The 16917-nt window shown below is 33.7% G+C and overlaps 1 long non-coding RNA gene across 1 annotated transcript; it reads left to right on the plus strand.

Moving 5' to 3' along the window:
- The first annotated feature begins 12721 nt into the window (after nt 1–12721).
- LOC140877289 (uncharacterized) lies at nt 12722–16510 on the plus strand. Its single transcript, XR_012149266.1, has 5 exons — nt 12722–12916; nt 13327–13361; nt 14064–14182; nt 15103–15230; nt 16420–16510. It is a non-coding gene; the product is annotated as an uncharacterized lncRNA (long non-coding RNA).
- Nucleotides 16511–16917: the final 407 nt, after the last annotated feature.

Here is a 16917-nt window from a genome sequence, read left to right on the forward strand (position 1 = left end):
AATTGATAAGTGCATATTGTATGCATTATTTTGTGATATTTTATGTCTATTTTGTGTGCATTCATATTATTTTATGTGTGTTTTTATGTGTTTTATTCATTGTGTGCATTTCACTCTCTGGTTTTAATTGTAGGAAAGATGATAAATTAAAGGAGTTTTGTGCAAAAGAAAAGAAAAAAAAGAACAGAAAGAAATTGTGCAAAAGAAAAGAAAAGAAAAGAAAGAATGAATGAAGCACAGCGCCATGAAGATGAAGAAGTAGAGCTGTTGTATAGAGCTACATCTCTAGGAGAGAGAAGAAAGTAGAGCTACAACATAGCGCTATTGCGCTTTGAAGATTGTGGACAAGTAGCGCTATTGCGATAATGAGGGAACTACCGCGCTTGATGATGTGCTATGAAGAAAATCTCGAGCAGAAATCATCTCGCTCGAGCGCACGTTTATGCGCTCGAACGAGCCTGGAGGAACATGAAAAGAATCGGGACATAAGTGTGCTTGCTCGAGCTCATCTCTATGCGCTCGAGCGAGAGATCGCGAATCCGGAAAAATCTAAATTTTCGAAAATTAAATCTTTTATTCTACGGGCTTTATTTCGTGGGCTTTTCAAGCCATATAAATAGAATATAAAAGAGCAGATTAGGGATTCCAGAACGTGATGTGGGGAGCAAAACCCAGAGATCGTGAGGCGGCTAGGAGGCGAGGGCTTGGAGATTGCAGAATGCTCCATCTTAGTTTCTTCTTTCTTCTCTTTTGATTATTAAACTTGTTTATTGAATTATTGTTTTCATTATTTGATTAGTTTTCCTTCAACCAAGACGACAATATTGGGCCGAACAATTTTATGTTGAATATTTGGATGTTTATTTGGGATTTATGGATTTTTATCTAGATTATTGATTTTTGGATTTATATTTTGTTCTTGTGAATAATTTGATCTATTGTTTACTTGCATGTTAATTGATTTCGAGTCGACAGATTAGGAATTGATTTCGAATACTCCAATTATTGACATATGGTTAAACCGACTAGAAATAGTATTCGGTTTTAGTATGCGGCATTAGGTGAAAACTGGATTCTCACAATTCCAAATGCATTTGAATTTGATTTGAATTATGAAAGATTAATCCGTCAATATTTGAATAGGTTTAATTGTTTTAGAAATACACTGTTAAATAAATTAGTTGAATTCGCCGTGATTTATGATTAAATCTGGATCCTAGATTTTCCACTTGTTTGCATAAATTTTTTGGTACTTTCGTGTGTCTTGGTTGTCTCAGTTTAATTGAATTTATTCTTCTTTTATTTTAAATTCTTATTATTTTTAATAATTAAATTTTTATTTAATTCTTAGCACTCCTATTTATTATTTTGTCTAGATTAAGCTAAATAATTAAATCTTGAGAATTGACTATAGTCTCTGTGGGATAGATACTTGGACTCTTTGTTCACTTTACTATTACTTGACCTGGTACGCTTGCCAGTAGATTTATATCACACCAATTTTAGCGGTCATGCAACATCATGCCTTGTTGAAATCATAACATACATGACACTACCAATGACTGATGCGTACGGTACGCGTGTCATTATCTCTTTCTCATCGGGCACATTGACTTAGATAGAGAAACTCCATGACACATTGGTAGATGTCCTCTCTTGGACTCTTCCATAGAGAACCTCCTAAGTATGGTATCTATATAGGTGGCTTGGGTCAAACCCAACATCCTCTTTGATCCATCTCTATAGATCTTTATGCCCAAAATATAGGATGCTACACCCATATCTTTCATCAAGAATTTCCTGGACAACCAAACTTTAGTTGCATTGCAGCATTCCTACATCATTCCCAATTAGTAGAATTTCATCAACATAAAGTACTAGGAATGTTACCGCATCCCTATGAACTTTCTTATACACACATGGTTCTTCAGGATTTTTAACAAAACCAAATTCTTTGATAGTGTCATCAAATCTGAAGTTCCAACTTCTTGATACTTGTTTGACACCATAAATAGATCTCTGAAGCTTGCATACCATATGCTCACTTCCCTTGGATGTAAAACCCTCTTGTTGAGACATATAAATCTCTTATTTAATGTTTCAATTAAAAAAAATGTATTTACATCCATTTTCCATATTTCATAGTCATACCATGCTACTAGGGCTAGCAGTATCCTAACGAACTTGAACATAGCTACTGGTGAAAAAATTTTCTCATAGTCAATTCTTGGCCTTTGAGTATAACATTTTGCCACCAATCGAGCTTTGAAGGTCAATACCTTCCCATCCACCCAAGTTTTATTTTGTAAATCCATTTACAACCTATGGTAACGATTCCATTAGGAGGATCTACCAAATTCCATACTTGGTTGGAATGCCTCGAGTCAAACTCTGATTGCATAGCTTCAAGCCTTTGGAATTCGTCGACATCAGAAATTGCTTCCTTGAAAGTTTTGGATCACATTCAACTTCAGGTCCAACCTGATCACCTTCAAGAAGCAGATCATATCTCATAGATGGTCTTGAAGTCCTTTTGGATCTTCTAGGTACGTGTATCTCAGGTATTGGCTGCTGGGGTGTAAGATCTTCATTGGGTTGTGCTTGAACCTCTTCAAGCGCTTTCTATCCAATAGAAACTCATTCTCAAGGAAGGTGGCATTCCTATAAACAAATACCTTTGTTTTTTTGGATAATAGAAATAGTATCCAATAGAATTCTTTGCATACCCTATGAAAAAGTATAAAATGGATCGAATATCCAATTTATTTTCCACTTCCTGCTTTAAATAATCAGGACACCCCCAAACCTTCAGGTATGAATATTTAGGAAAATTTCCTTTTCATATCTCATATGGAGTCTTGTTCACTGCTTTAGTATGTACATTTTTCAATAACATCACAGCTGTTTCAAGTGCATAGCCGCAAAACAAAGAAGGTAACTCAGTGAAACTCATAATTAATCGGATCATATCCATCAATGTCCTATTTCGACATTCTGCAACACCATTTAATTGTGGTGTGCTAGGAGGAGTTAACTGAGAGAGAATTTCATTCTCTTTTAGATAGTCTTGAAACTCGATACTTCAATATTCTCCACCTCGATCAGATCAAAGAGTTTTAATGTTTTTACCAAGTTGCTTCTCAAATTCATTTCTGAAACTTTGAACTTTTCAAAAGATTCAATTGTGTTTCATCAGGAACACATACCCGTCCGTACCTAGAGTAATCATCGGTAAAGGTGATGAAGTAAGTATGTCCATACTTAGTACCAATACTAAGTGGACCACACACATTCGTATGGATCAAATCCAATAGGTCATTTGCACGTTCGAATTTACCATCAAATGGTAACTTGGTCATTTTTCTTTTAAGACAAGATTCACAGGTTTGTAAAGAGCTTATATCGGTCATGTCAAATATGTCGGCTCCCACTAGCCTATTCATCCTTCCTTAGGATATATGTCCAAGTCTAGCATGCCATAAGTGTGCGGGGTTGAGACTATCAACCTTTATTTTTGTTGTTTGAATATTGTTCAATGGGATTTCTTTAATTTCTAAGTTGCATAGATCGTTTTCCAATTTTCCATTTGCAACCAAACATTCATTCTTGTATATTTTACAAAACTCTTTTGCAAAAATACAAGTGAATCCATCTCTATCAAGCATAGGAATGGAAATGATGTTCTTTACAAGATCAGGGACAAATAAAACATCTTTCAAATACAACTTGAAACTATTATTCAACAATAAATAAACATCTCCAATGGCTTTTGCAGCAACTCTTGCTTCATTGCCCAATCTCAAGAAATTCTCACTTTCTCGGAGCCTTTTTCTTCTTGTCATCACCTGCAAATCATTGCATAGATGAGAACCACATCCGGTATCTAATACCCAAGAAGAAGAATTAATTGAAACGTTTACTTCAATGTAGAATATACCTTTTTCAGAACGTTTTTGAGCTAGGTAATCCTTACAGTTTCGCATACAATGCCCTGGCTGTTTGCAGTGATAACATACATCGTCTTTCTTGTCAGATTTGGGAGCGTTCAACAGACGCTTCTTTTTGGGTTTGTTTTTTTTGGGTTGGGGCAGAACGTTTCTTGCTCTTTCTTTTAGGCCATTTCTTCGCACGAGACGAAGAGCCAACTAGGAGAACCGGTTTCTCTTTTTTCATGGTTGCTTCAAATGAAGTAAGCATGTTGACCAACTCTTCAAGGGTGGCCTCAATCTTATTCATGTTGAAGTTTACCACAAACCCATCAAATGAATCTGGTAAAGACAATAGCAGGACGTCAACTAAAAGCTCATGGGGTAGTACCATGTCTAGGCTTACCAACCGCTCAATGTACCCAATCATGCGGACACCATGCTCATGGACCGAAGTCCCTTCTCGCATATGTGTAGTCATGAGTGCCTTTACGGTTGGAACCTTTCAGCTCTTGTTTATGCACCATACAACTCTTGTAGGTGTAGGTGAATGCTAGCAGCATTCACATCATCCTCAAATTGCCTTTGTAGTTCATTTGACATTGAAGCCAACATATAGAACTTTGCTTTAAGATCATGGTCCCACCACATCTCAAGCTTCTTCAGCTCATCAGGGCTAATGTCCTTAGCTTCCTCTTTTGGAGGTGCTTTTGTTAGTACATATGTTAACTTCTCCGACGCGAGTACAATTTTTAGGTTTCTTAGCCAATCGAAGTAATTTGGTCCAGTAATTTTGTTGGTATCGAGGATAATAGTTAGTGGATTGCGATGAGCCATATTCAAAATATTTTACTGAAATTAGAAACAGATAAAATGTTACTGATTATTTAATCAATTTATTAAGACATAAAGTATGGTCTTTTATTTTATGAATTACCCTCCCACTGTTTTGACATTTTCACCACCCTTTAATGACAACGGAAAATCGTATTTCCTCAGTGAGAACATGAAGTACAACTGGCTAATTTTGATCCCTGAATAATATCAGCCGATCTCAATTCCCAAAGGTAGTTTCCAATTACATCCAATGTAACCTTCATGTTATTTGCCTCATGATTATATATGAGCTCAATAATATGACGTCTCATATAAATTTCATGTCAAACCTACCCATCAATGTCGAGTTACTGTGGACGGTCCCATAAGATCCCCCCAATAATATGAGCCGAAGTCATGGGAGTTCCACTTAACTCACATCACGTATGTCAGTGGAAGTCACAGCTTTTCGATGTCCAGGCCTCCCCAATAATATGAGCCAGACCTGACCATGAGTAGCATGAATCATGAAACCACTGTTGAAGGAAGGCAGGAATCATTAAACAATTTAATTTTCCCTCTAACGGTCTTGATATAAATTTTGAATCATATTCAAAATAAGGGATTTTAATTTTGAAATTTATCTCATCTTTTGAACATTTCAAAATCGTGCCATGTTTTGTAGTATGTTTTCCGGATTCATGCAATTTTGTTATCGTATGACACACATACTGATTTACTAAATATATCGCATATATATCATAAATATTTAGGATGATCGATCACCAAGAGCTATGTCGATCCTTGTTTTACCGAGACAAGGATCTAGGTCGTACCCTAGGTAATGCAGCTATGCAATGCAATCCTATTACATTGTATCATTTATTTTACACATATTCAGTCTTCAATTTTGATCATCATCTCCATCGTCTTCGAGCTCCCACTATTTCTAATGTCGTACATTAAAATTCCATGTCACATAAAGGGATACATCACAAGGGGTGGGGATTGAGCTAAATAACAAGCTCATTATGCAATGATAATTCATTATTACAAAACCGAATGATAAATAAATCCTTGCATTCTCCTAGCACATTGGTCATGGCTCTCGATCATCCACGAAATAATAATAACATATATTATATAATCCATCAAGTCATGTATCTTGTAGTTTTATCACTAACCTCCACAATTATTAAACAAATTAATAAATTAAATAAAATTATTTATTTAATTTCTAATTATTTCAATAATAATTCATTTATTGTAAAACTCTTTTTACTATAAATAATTAGAATCACATTCCAATTATTTATTTCATAAGAAAATTTTATAATTTTACAAAAAAATAATTCCAAGGGCAAATTTATCAAATTTTCATTAAATTTTAATTTACCCAAATTAATTTAAAAATTATAGAAAAAACGCATTGAGCTTCGAAACTTTTTCGATCCCACGGTCGAAACTGCCCGAAACACTTTCAGGAAACTCGATCACAGTCCGAGAACTGCTCAAAAAACTCGGGCAGCCGATACTGTTCACGCGTGAACAATGCCAGTCTGGGCTGCCCGAACATTTTCGGGTAGCCACCATTTTATTTTAATGATGCGTGGGTATTTTTGATAAAATTTCTTATGCGGTTAAAAATAAAAAAAAACTCAACATGAATTAAACCATACGATATAGAGAACCATTCTCTGATACCATTGTTGGATCTCGGATCATTCGTGCCCAAGATGCAGCGGAAGTTTAAAATTTTTATTTTGACATTCAAAATAATCTTGGACACTCGTATGGTTAATAAATTATTCGTAGGGAATATATGAAATTATACCTTTGGTGAACTAATTCACTGGACTCCAACTATTTCGAAAAATTGAAAATAGCTCTTGTTGTATATCCCTACGAAGAATCAACTAGATTTTTCCTTTCTTCAATCAAATCAGGTCCACGACTGGATTTTCTGTTCCTCTTCTAAAACTCACTTGAGAAGAAGAAGAAATTTTTCGTTGAGAAAAAACAACGAAGAAGACTGGTCGAGAGGAGAACTTTGAGCAGAGAACAAAAATTTTCTTCATCTAATTTTCCATCTCTGCTATCTATTATCTCCTCAATCAATTATCTCAATTGATTGAGGAAAATTAAATGAGTTGTCGGTTGACAACTCATTTAAATTATCTTTTTTTCCTTAAATTATAATATATGTATATATATATATATATATATATATATATATATATATATGCATTTATATATATTGTATGGGTCCTTAAATCCAAGTCCAACTCCGAAAAATTAATTAATCCCTTTTAATTAATTTTTCTCTCAAAATTTCTATAAGCTCTTATAAACCATTTATAAACTTATCTATCGATCCAGTCAAATTTTTTTTATCATAAATTCAACTCTTTGAATTTATTATCTCAACGGGAACAAACAAATCAATACTTGTGTGATCCTCAATGGTTCAGGGATACATCTAGCTGTGGGTTCACAACTATTTGTGATTCAAGACATTTTCCTTTATGTGGGCTCACCCTTATGAGCCCCATTTTATATATCAACTCCTTGATTATAAAATGTCAGAACTCATTTTCGATTTGACCCATCGAATCATGGTAAGAGCGTCAAGTACCACCGCCCCATGATTCCCTAGGTATCATTGATAGTGTCTACAAGAACTAGTTGATTATGGTTAACGTACAGTACAGTTCCTTCATCTCATATATCCTGATTGAATCAACAACCATTGGTATATCGAGAGTTGTCTTTGATTCAATAACTATATTATATCTTCTTGGATAATGCATAGTGATATCGTATATGCAACTAGAGAAACCATTTCCCTAAAACATATATCATGCTCTGGTCAGAGACTGAATACACTATCATTTCCTCAAAACATATAGGATTTCCACATTTCATAAATGTGCGGTGAATCTCCGACCACAACCACTGAATCCCATGTATGTCATAGCTACACCCAACCATGCTACTGTGGTGCTCTCTTGGAGCCATTAAACTGATCAAAGTGCAGTATTATTACACAGAGCCTGATGTTGTCACGAGTCATAAAAACTAATGGTGTACAACCATAATAAGGACTTCATCCACTCGAAAACTGATAACCACTTGGAAAGTCTTACGAGGGTTGTTTAATAAACACATCCTATGTGTCACCACCTATATGCTTGGAACATCCTATGTCCATTACCAATGAAACATGGAACTCCACATCACATATGATAGTCTCAATCTCAAGTGACCCTTATCCATCTTTTGAGCGGCTTAATCGACTATGAACTAAGTTTATAATATACAATGGAATAAAGATGTGTTTCATGACTATCATCCAATGATGTCTCATCTTTCATGCTCTACAGTATATTCAAGGTGTTTATCAATGCATTTTGCATGGGTATAGAGATAAGGATTGCCATATACAGAAGATAAATTGTATTCAATAAAGATTATTTGTAAATAGAGTCAATAATATTCTGCCAACAGTTGGCCTTATGGGCACCTACTCTAACAGAAGCTTCTATTTTTTTATGTAAGTTAATTTATTTTTTTTATGATTGTTTATTATGTTGAAGTAATATTTTGTCTTATAATCATATTTCTCTCGAAATACATGTGTATGTTCATCTCGCCACCCCCCCCCCCCTCCTCCCCTATTTGATTTTTATGGCTCCTTCCCTGGCCACATGTGCATGTAAGCATTTGTCTATTTGAAAATTAAACGGTAGTTTCAATTTTCAATTTTCAGGAATGTGGTAATATTAAGGTAATCATTAATATTAAAAGTAGATTCATGTTTTACTTTTGATCCGGTAGTGCATGGTTCTCGGTTGGGCTGCCTGGAAAGGTTTCGGGCAGACACAACACATAGGCTCGAAAGATGTTTTGGGTCTGATGCGATTTTTATAATTTTTAATTTAATTTGGGTTAAATTAAAATTTTATGAAAATTTGACTAATTTACCCCTAAAATTAATTTTTAGTAAAATTATAAATATTTTCTTTTGAAATAAGTAATTAGAATGTGATTTATATTTATAATAAAATGAGTTTTACAAGAAATTAATTATTATTGAATTAATTGAAAATTAAATAAAGGAGTTTATTTAATTTTCAATTAATTCATTTAATAATTATACATGATTTGATGAATTTTATAATATGTGATATTATATGCATGAAGGATGATCGAGAGCCATGACCAATGTGCTAGGTGTATGTTAAGATATTTTACTGTTTTTATTATTTCTTTTGTTTTGCATAAAAGTGGGCTTGGTTTATGGTCTGTTCTCACCCCATGAGATGTATCCCTTATATGTCATGAGTATTCAAATGTAATAATTAGAATTAGAGTGAGATCAATATTGGAATACGGTGGGCCCGATGATCATGATGACGACGTGTAAAATATTGGATGATTATGTAATAAGTTGCATTTGCATCCCTGCATTTACCTAGGATTTGGGCTCGGATCCATGTCTGGCTCACATGGATCAAATAGTATTAGCAATTTATCATCCTTATTTATTTAATTGTCACATTATGATATATGTGATATATAGTAGTATGCATGTATGTATATTATTAGATAATAGAGTTGCATGAATTCGAAAAACATACAAAATCATGGCACACGATTTTTAAAATAAAATGCTGGGAGAATTTCAAAATTAAAATCTCTCATTTTGAATAAGAGTCAAAATTTATATCAAGCCACAAAATTAAAAAATTAAAAGAGTTTAATGTATTCTTGCCTTCCATCGACGGTGGTTGCATTATTAATGCTACCCGCGATCAGTGTTTAGCTCATTTGGCTCATATTTTTGGGGAGACTGACCACTTATTTCGGTGTCTTCTAGCAAGTATACTAGGTCAAGTAATAGTAAGTGAATTTTAAGTCCAAGTCTCAAACTCTCAGAGACTGATATTTGTAATTACCAAAATATAATTATCTTAACTTAATCTATACTAAGCAATAAAAGTGATTTTTGAAATTAACTAACAATTAAAATTATAAATGAAATGAATTAAAATAAAAACGCAGCAATAATTTTAAAGTCTGATTCAATGATGAGAAAGTCGATCAGGGACACATGTAGGTATCGAACAAATCATGCAACAAGTAGTAACTTTAGGATTCAAATTTAATCTTAAATTACGACGAATTCTCCTAAATTATTTAACAGTCTATTTTTAGAACAGTTAAACATATTCAAAAGTTGACGGATTAATTATTTTTAATTAATTCTAATCAAATTCAAACGCATTGAGAATTGTGACAATTCAATTTACACCTAAAGCCACACAATGAAATCGAATACTATTTCTAGTCGATTTAAACTTGTGTTGATTATTGGAATGACCAAAATCAAATATTCCTAACCTTCGACTTGAAATTAATTAACATGCAAGCAAAAAATTGGCCAGATTATTCACAAGACAAATTTAAATCCAACAATCAATAAAAATAAAATAAAATCCGAAAAATCCCAAATAAACATCCAAGTATTCAACACAAATTTTTTCGGCTCAATCACGTGGCCTTGATCGAAAAAAAAACTACTACTCTAAATCAAATATAATCTAGAACTCAAGTTTTTCAACAAAAAACTAAAATAAAAAATCAAAACTAAGAAAGGAAGAAGAAGAATGAATAAATCTTCACTCCTAATAAGATATAGCTCTCTCTCTTGTGATAGAACACGTCCGTAACCCTTAATCTGTTGAAAAACGCCCTATTTATATGCCTCAAATTTCCAAAAGATTGATTCCTTCTCGAGCAAGAGTTTTCCAAAATTAGGAGTCTGCACGTCATTTCACTCAGACACAGGAAGGCGCGCTCGAGTGAGACATCTTCTGCCCGAGAACTTTGTCTTCACGCTTTTCTCGCTCGGGCACAGGAAGGTGCGCTTGAGCGAGACTTTTTCTGTCTCGATTTTGGCCTTTTTCCAACTTTTCTACAAATAAACCAAGGAGAATGTTATGTATACACAATGCATGAAATATGATTAAAACTCATAAAAACATAAGTAACAAAACACGAATGCATGCAAATTAACAATAAAAACGACACAAAAATATGCACATAAAACACAGTTATCAGAGACCTGGATGTCGGAAAGCTGTGACGTCCACTGACATAATTAAAGTCCTTATTTTATATCTTATTTAATTATATAAAATAGTCGGCAATATTTATCTGTTTCATACTCAATATATATTTCGAATCGATTCATTAATTATAATTCATTATTAACGATTATCAACCAAAACTAACAATTAATACTGGACAAGAAATTTGAAGATTGTTCTAATTTCGGAAAGAATCGCATATGAACTTACTAAAACCATCCAACGGATGCGCATAATCAATATCAGTCTTGTAGAACTGGCAAAGCTTGAGAAATGGTAGGACTATGATCTGCAAGAAAAGTGTTATATGTTGACTTCCATATCAAAATAACTATAGAGATGGTTCGAATAAAAGGAGGATGTTGGTTACATTTATCTGCACGTGCAAGAGTTGTATGGTGCAAAACCTCATTCGATGAGACCAACAAGAAGTCCACTAAATCCAAAAAAACTGAACAAATCTATTTCCACTAAAAAAACTATGGACACTATAAGGAATATCTAATCTAGAAGTGTTCTGGCTGTTATTTTTTTAATATAAAAGTTAACGTCTCAATAAATTCTTCTTGGTTATTGGATACCAAATGTGGTTCTTAATTTTGTGATGATTTGCAAACGATGACAAGAATTTTAGAGAGTGAGAGAGCTTTCTGAGATTTTGGTAAAGGAGCAAATGGTTGCTGCGAAGACCATATGAGACGTTATTTTAAACAATGAATTTTAAGTTAATTTTGAGAGACGTTTTATATGTTCCTGATTTGGTTAAAAACATTACTTATATTTTTATGCTTGATAGAGATGATTATTCTTGTGTTTTTGCTAAAGGTGTTTGCAATTATTACGAGAATGAATGTTAGATTGGAACTGACGAATTACAAAACGATTTCTACAACTTAAAATTGAAAAATATTCCATTAAACAATGTCCAAAAGATAACAACAACAAACAAACAAATCAAGATAGTTAAATCATGCACATATATAGCACGCTAGACTAGGTCATATTTCCCAAAAAAGGATGCACAAGCTAATGGGGGAGGACATGTTTGACATGTCAGATATAAACTCTCAATATACTTGTGAATCATGTCTAAAAGGAAAAATGGCCAAGACTCAAAAGCCCACTTCATATCTGAGTCTGATTCAATCATCGGAGTGGCCCTGTCGAAAAGCCATTTGGCGTCCCACTAGCGAGCTTTTTTTTTCTTCTTTCCATTGTGTGCAGAATTCATCACAGAAGGAAAGTGTTAAGCTTAGCATATTACCTCTCATTTGACCCACATAGACCGGCATGTTCAATATCTCATCCCAGCTACCCCATTGACCCGGGCCCTCGTTTCATTAAAACTACATCATTGGCGTCATCTGTGAGAAACAAGATCTATAGACGTTGACATGGCTTCCGGAGAAGAATCAAATCCAGAAATCACTACAACAAATATGTTAATTAACCACACTAAAAAGACAACGGTTTTATATCTAAACTGTTGTCTTTTGATTTTTAACAACGGTTTTTACAAAAACCGTTGTCGTTGGTCGTATTTTAATTAAAAACGACAACGGTTTTTAAAAAACCGTTGTCGTATATATGTCAAAGACAACGGTTTTAAAAAACCGTTGTTTATGAGCGGGTTTTTTTAACCTATGACAACGGTTTTAATTAACCGTTGTCAATGTGCGTTCTTTTTGGCGTCTATGACAATACATTTTGTAATCCGTTGTCGTTGATATTTTTTATTTGTTTTTATTTTTTAAAAAAATTTACACCTATATAATAACCTACTACACGCTTGAGTGGTTTAAGAGAAGAAACAATGGAAAAAAAAAAAAGAAACCCAATCCCTAGCCCCAACCCGTCGCCCCTTCAATCCAGCTCATTTCCGGCGCCCTAGACGCCGATCGATCGCCAGAAACTGGTCGTCTGACCTTCTTTCAGCTAGCCCAAGCCTTAAAAACTCCAATCGTGACTTCAATCTCGAGTTTACAGCTTGGATCGAAACTGCACTGTCGCGACCATCACTGTGTAAGTTTTGTTTCTTCTCGTTCTCTTGCTTCGTTTTTTTGCTTCGTGGTCTTTTATTAGATGCTGAGGTCTACGTTTACTGTTGTTTGGGCTTTCGGTGAATGGGTAGAGAAAAGGGGTTAAATATTGAATACGTATGTTTTCTGTTCTTTTTTTGGGTTCCTTCTTGAGGTCTGTCTTCTCCTAATCTTTGCTCCGATTTTCCTTTTATTTACCTCAATTTTTCAAGACCTATAGAGATTTCGACACCACCCGCCAGCCGCGGCGGTATGGTTTCTATTTTTATTTTATTATTTTTCTCGAAGGAGTATGAATTTTTATTTTCTAATTTCTTTCAAATAACGTTACTTATGCTGCAGATTTAATTATTTTTACGCTTCTGAATCTTGTTGTTTTGGTTGTGTCTGCAGGGGTTTAGGGCCTTAGTTTAGAGCTGCATCAACGGGTCAGCAATTGGTCTTATGATTTTCTTGTTAGTTGTTTGTTTGGAATTAATAATGTGCTTGATGGTTTTTTGTGGGGTTTGGATGTGCTTTACGCGATTCTATCGTTTTTTGGCAGAGTTTGTGGTTTTGTTCACGTTCTTGCTGTTTTTTATATCTCAAGCATGTGTGCGTATGTACTGTTCTTTGCGGAAGAATGTCAAATAAATTTTTTTCCAGCTGGGCTTGATTATGAGTTTTCATTGGACTGTTACTGCTTTGAATTTTGAGAGAAAAATGGTTGATCTGTGAGAATTGATTCCAGACATTTATTACGAGTTTAGACTTGGATTTGTTTGAGAGGTCGTGGTGCTATTGTATTTCTTGTTTCAGTGCCATCTGTTCATGCAAGTAAAATGTAGTGCTACTCATCCTAGAGAGTTTTTTCAGTTATTTAATGATTTTTTATGTGTTTTGGTAGTCTGGTGGAGTGATCTTAACGATCTTTGCTGCTATGATTCTGTGCTTGTGCGGTTTTATTCTATTTTACAAACACCATATGGCTGATCTCTATTTGATCATATAATTACTTGCAATCCTACATGTCTTTCACGGAGGTCTTATGTTCCAGTGTCAACTGTTGATAGAAAGTAATGTTAATCAATCGTATGTGTTGAGTTTTATCAGCATGCAAGTGGGGTGATGAATTTTTTTGTTCTTGGCAGGTTATGGTTTAAAGGCAATTATGAACATTTTGGGTTTGATTTGTGATATTAGAGAGAATGGTTTTTGATGCATAAGTCAGTCCATTGGCTGGTGCCTAGTTATGGCTATGCTACCTCTGGTATTAGTTCCCTAAATCTTTAGTTACGCCTCAAAAAATTGTTGATTGTGAAGCTCATTCTATCAATTAATTTCATCTAAGGATCCTGAGTGATTTAAATTGGTAGTGACTAGTGCTTATTAAACTATTAGAGAAAAAATAAATTAAAACGAAAACCTTGCCAAGTCTCTTCATGTATAGGTAAAGGGAACTTGCTAGGGAATGTGTGTAATTGATGATTGATGATTTATTTCTAACTCTGAATAGTATGAAAAGATCATGGAACTGTACTTTTTTGTTTCTGTTTTTTTTTTTTTATGCTTCAACTTTTTTAGAGATACATTTTTTGCTCTCGCTGTTGTATACTTTGTTTATCCATTTTTTGATCTTCCTATTTTATTGCTTCCCGATTACTAAGGAATTTATCATCTTATAAGTCAATTAACTTGGTCTCCCCTATGTAAAATTCATAGCCTTTTAAAATCACATGTTCTAAAAAAAGAGGAATATTTATTTACATTACCCCTTTTGCGGGGGCTTTACGCCTGATTTTTAAAAGCAGAGGATCGTGAAAGATCATTCAGTTTATATGTTATATGCTATTTGCCCTCCAAGAATATATCCTGATTTTTATTTCTTCATCAGGATTTAGGTGGTCCAATATGGTGTTCAAAAGTTTTCAACTTGAAAATAATCTATCTTTGTCTTGTCATCATTTGATCAAAGATATAAAATCCCATTTTGTCTAATCCAGCATCTCCGCAGAAACTTGATGAATCAATTTGTTGGCACTATAAAGGGATTCAATCTTTTTACTTTTCTGCTTTATTAATGCACCTCTTATTATGAATGTCATGTACAAAACTGTCCGACCAAGATCCTCTAGATTATATATATTTCTACGCATTAGAATTGCCCAATATGTGTTCAATTGGATTCAGCAACCTTTGTGCATTTTGCTCTGCTGAGTGCCGGGACTTGCAAATTGCAAAAGACCAATTGGTTGAGAGACAATCAGGAAATCCACGGGAGAAGATAGTTCCAGGCCCGGGGATCTACAATGTGAAGGGTTAGTCTTGTTCTTTTTTTAAGTTCCCTGCACATAAAGTGTTGGTGATTAATGATGGTTCTCTAAAGAGTTGTACTTTATATGCGTGACTTTCTGAAAATCATATTATCATTGCATATTGTTATAATTTTCGAGTAAAATAAATTTGGAGTTCACTACCTTTAGGCTAGCTTACTATGTTAGTTTTTCGATGTTACGTTAGAATAGAGTAAAAATCACTAAAAGCAGAAGTGAAAATTAGTGAATTAAAAATATGGATTCATTGACAACGTTTATATTATGAGATTATATTGATAAAAAATAGATAAATCAATATTAAATACGGAAAATAGACAGAATATTTGGAATTAGAATAATATACATATATGTATGTATGTATGTATGTATGTAGGACTGCATATTAAGTTGTGTTATTGATGTTTCTCTTATTGGTGTCGCGACGCATGCGGTACCTAAGAATTAGTAGAATAGATCATTTCTAGCTTTGATGTACAGTAGTGCATCAATTTTTAATATTAAATTATTATTATTATTTCCTAAATGCAACATATTAAAGTAGTAAACGAGTAAAAGGAATATACAACTTTAAAACTTGAGTTTTTTTTTATGTAAAGTTTATTTTGATTAATATATTTGGTACAATGAGGTATTATTTTAGGAGTCTTTCTTGTGGCGGCAGTTGATCTATCTACTTGGCATTTTATATTTTGCCTCATTCAAACCATGTGTTGCACGTGTTTTGTGCTTATCATTTTCTTTCTGTATGCTATGTGATATTGATGATAGGAACCTTGATGTGATAAATTCCTGTTTCAAGTCTTTTTCATATTCTTGTGATTGCTTTCTTTTATCTTTGAGAAATCAATTGTTGATGTTCAAACTTATATTCAAAATTGTTAATACAACTAAGAAAGATTGTTGTGATGCTTTCCGAGCAATTGGCGAATGACAGTTGTTTATCACAAATGCTAAATGAGTTGAATAAATCCTCTTGATGTGCATTGCCCTTCCCTTTGGAGTTGCTGAGTTTTTTTCTTTTCTTTTTTTCCCATAGCAAGCGAGATATTATTTTGCTATTTGTGATTGGATTCCATGTTTTTAAATTGGTCTAAGTTTGTGTTGATAATTTGTAAAGATGGTCTCTTCTGCATTCTCACAAATTTTGAATTAAAAATGTTTTTTCTTGTAGGAAACCCGGGAGTAATGCATAAGGGTTTTGATGCAAGAAGGATTGAGTTGTGTTTCAGATCGCCTTGGTAATGCGTATAAGTCATGTCGTGAACATCGTTATCAAGAACATGTGATTTATGTTTTGATATTACTATCCTTTGGAACTACTACTTTCGTTACATTATCTTATTAGCTGGGATATTTTGAGTTTCGATTACATGGCATTATCTTCCAAATTAGATGTGTGTAACTCTTTTGGAACTTGAAGATAACATTTTCATGGATTGAATGTAGTAAATATTTTATTTTATATTGGTTTCTTTATTTATATTATAGTTCGTATGAAGATTCATTAAAGACAACAGTTTTAACATGTGGTCGGATAATATAAAATTTTTTGTTCCAGTAAACGAAAACAAATTTAACATGTTGCAAAACGACTCCAAAGACAACTGATATACACAATTGCAAAACCGTTGTCGTAAACAACAAAACACAACGGATTTACACTGTTGCA

Source organism: Henckelia pumila, chromosome 1 (assembly GCF_033568475.1).
Source record: "Henckelia pumila isolate YLH828 chromosome 1, ASM3356847v2, whole genome shotgun sequence".
Lineage (NCBI taxonomy): Eukaryota > Viridiplantae > Streptophyta > Magnoliopsida > Lamiales > Gesneriaceae > Henckelia > Henckelia pumila.